Source organism: Anopheles merus, unplaced genomic scaffold (genome assembly GCF_017562075.2).
Source record: "Anopheles merus strain MAF unplaced genomic scaffold, AmerM5.1 LNR4000027, whole genome shotgun sequence".
NCBI classification, from domain to species: domain Eukaryota; kingdom Metazoa; phylum Arthropoda; class Insecta; order Diptera; family Culicidae; genus Anopheles; species Anopheles merus.
The window spans coordinates 13,805-17,500 of record NW_024427607.1 but is presented as its reverse complement, the minus strand read 5'-3'; positions in this window follow the sequence as shown (position 1 = coordinate 17,500).

Here is a 3,696-nt window from a genome sequence, read left to right as displayed (position 1 = left end):
GATCTACTCCTTCGATGTGTCGGGAAACATTGCTAGCGGTCACTCTGCACTAGTGGAAGAACTCCACCGTGATACGGGAGACATTGCTAACGGTTACTCTGCACCTCGTCGAGTTACCACCGTGTGTCGGAAGACTTTGCTCCTGAGTCTCTCTGCACTGCGTAAGCTACCGCCGTGTGTCGGGAAGCATTGCTAGCGGTCACTCTGCACTAGTGGAATGATACCACCGTGATACGGGAGACATTGCTAACGGCTACTCTGCACTTCGCGGACCTGCTTACTCTGTGACGGGAGACTTGCTAGCGGCTTCTCTGCACTACTGGGCTACCACCTTGTGACGGGAGACATTGCTAGCGGTCACTCTGCACTAGTGGTAGAACACCACCGTGATACGGGAGACATTGCTAACGGTCACTCTGCACAGGTGCCAATACCACCTTGTGACGGGAAACATTGCTAGAAACCGATCGGCATCTCTGCGCGATTACTTGAACACACCCCCAACTTAGTCAACTGTTAAACTTTTTCGTAATCACGGCGGGACACATTGCTCGAGCTCTAACGGACCTCTGCACGCATGAAACATGGTGGCGGGAATCATTGCTAGAACCGAACGGCGCCTCTGCGCGATGTACAAGCTCAACAGGAACCTCGTATCGGCTGCCGAGCCGGAGCTCGAACAACTTGGACTATCACCTCTAATTATATCAACTCACACCTCCCCCGAGGGTTCCGCAGAATTGCTTCTGGGTCCCCTTATCGTTAATTGCGATTCGTGTTTGCATTACACTACATTGAGCTATTCCAACTTGTTTATCCGCATGGCGAACATTTGCTGCATAGAACATTTAAGTTCCACTTTGCTCTCCCCTACGTGGGTCTGAGCTTCGCTCTCAGGGAAAGTTATGCCACATTTGGTAAGAGAAACCCGGTTTCATCACGCTATTTTACCTGCACCATGACCCCAGACACATTTGTTCAATGGATTAGATCCAAGGAACGCCGACAAACCATGCACCACTACCCTTAATAGCTCATCGAGCTTAGCGTGAATCCTTCGAGTTTCCCTAAAAAGTTCGATTGGTCTTGCAGTGTTTAAAGACAACGAAGCTTAGTTTCAAGCATGCATTTAATATACGCTTACGAAAACCTCTTAAACTGTTACGACTTTTATGCTTGAAACCATCACGACGAAGTCTTAGGGTCCGTAGACCCGTGATGTACCGCTCCAGGGAGCTTTTTGAAAGGTTGGGTAGGTCCTTTCAGGGTCCGTAGACCCTCTACGCTGCCAGTTCTCAGCGTAAGAGTACAGCAAACTAGCCAGCTACTGTCTCTTGATGGGTCCGAAGACCCAAAAATATATTTGCTACTGACCACCTTAAGCGATGCTGGGGTGTCTGTAATTTTCGAGATTTTGTCCCCGGGACACCTAGTCCGGGGCATAAGCCGTGTACTACAAGGCCTAATTTTACTCTAATATACGCATATCAACTCGAAATCATAGGTTAAGATCATCGGCAGACACCACCAGACACCACTTTTGCTTCATAAGTTCGGACTATGGTCATACGACGAACTAAATCGGGGAGGGGACGTATGACCCAAATGGGGGCCGAAATGACCCACCGACACCTCAAACCATGCTCCTACGACAAAATAGAGGTAAAAACTACGATTTGGTGAAATTTTCATTTTTGACCTCGGAGCAAGGTACCCTCCCTATAGTAGGCAATGAACAAATGATCATGTTCCCAGGAGGGCAAAAGTTGGGAACTCGAGAGGAAAGCGCTAATGGCGCGCCTTACCTAGGGGCCCGTAGAGTAAAAAGGGTACCCCCAAAAAAGTTGTTGTTTGACGTTCTGGTTTCACTTTTCATCATCTAAAATGCGTTTTCTACACGTTTTCAGTGATTTTGGCGAAAAAAATTTTTTGACTACTCGAGCTCTCCGGCCCGTTCGGTGACCATTTTTTGACAAAAGCTAGGGAGCTGCCCCTAGGTTTGGGGTGTCACAAAATTTTGAAAAGTGGTCAAAAACCACTATCCAGAATCGGATGTAGAATCATTAGACGAACTTAAAATTGTTCTACGACCCATGTCTGCGACGTTTAGTTTTCGAGTTATGGCCCGCCGTAGGTCTGACGGAGAACTTTTGCTAAGCGCACTTTGATGTTTGTATGAAAAAGTACCCTACCTAGGGACGCGTAGAGCAAATTGGTACCCCCGGGCATGTTGTCGGTTGACTTTCTGGTTGCACTTTTCATCATCTAGGGTGTGTTTCTGACACGTTTTGAGGGTTTTTAGCGAAAAAAATTTTTTTGACTACTCGAGCTCTCCGGCCCGTTCGGTGCACTTTTTTGCAAAAAGCTAGGGAGCTGTCCCTAGGTTCGGGGTGTCACAAAATGATGAAAAGTGGTCAAAAAACCACTATCCAGAATCGGATAGAGAATGATTAGACGAGCTTAAAATTGTTCTACGACCCATGTCTGCGACGTTTAGTATTCGAGTTATGGCCCGCCGTAGGTCTGACCGAGCAATTTTTGTTCCGCGCACTTTGTGCACCGTGCACATTGATGTTTGTATGAAAAAGTACCCTACCTAGGGACGCGTAGAGCAAATTGGTACCCCCGGGCATGTTGTCGGTTGACTTTCTGGTTGCACTTTTCATCATCTAGGGTGTGTTTCTGACACGTTTTGAGGGTTTTTAGCGAAAAAAATTTTTTTGACTACTCGAGCTCTCCGGCCCGTTCGGTGCACTTTTTTGCAAAAAGCTAGGGAGCTGTCCCTAGGTTCGGGGTGTCACAAAATGATGAAAAGTGGTCAAAAAACCACTATCCAGAATCGGATAGAGAATGATTAGACGAGCTTAAAATTGTTCTACGACCCATGTCTGCGACGTTTAGTATTCGAGTTATGGCCCGCCGTAGGTCTGACCGAGCAATTTTTGTTCCGCGCACTTTGTGCACCGTGCACATTGATGTTTGTATGAAAAAGTACCCTACCTAGGGACGCGTAGAGCAAATTGGTACCCCCGGGCATGTTGTCGGTTGACTTTCTGGTTGCACTTTTCATCATCTAGGGTGTGTTTCTGACACGTTTTGAGGGTTTTTAGCGAAAAAAATTTTTTTGACTACTCGAGCTCTCCGGCCCGTTCGGTGCACTTTTTTGCAAAAAGCTAGGGAGCTGTCCCTAGGTTCGGGGTGTCACAAAATGATGAAAAGTGGTCAAAAAACCACTATCCAGAATCGGATAGAGAATGATTAGACGAGCTTAAAATTGTTCTACGACCCATGTCTGCGACGTTTAGTATTCGAGTTATGGCCCGCCGTAGGTCTGACCGAGCAATTTTTGTTCCGCGCACTTTGTGCACCGTGCACATTGATGTTTGTATGAAAAAGTACCCTACCTAGGGACGCGTAGAGCAAATTGGTACCCCCGGGCATGTTGTCGGTTGACTTTCTGGTTGCACTTTTCATCATCTAGGGTGTGTTTCTGACACGTTTTGAGGGTTTTTAGCGAAAAAAATTTTTTTGACTACTCGAGCTCTCCGGCCCGTTCGGTGCACTTTTTTGCAAAAAGCTAGGGAGCTGTCCCTAGGTTCGGGGTGTCACAAAATGATGAAAAGTGGTCAAAAAACCACTATCCAGAATCGGATAGAGAATGATTAGACGAGCTTAAAATTGTTCTACGACCCATGT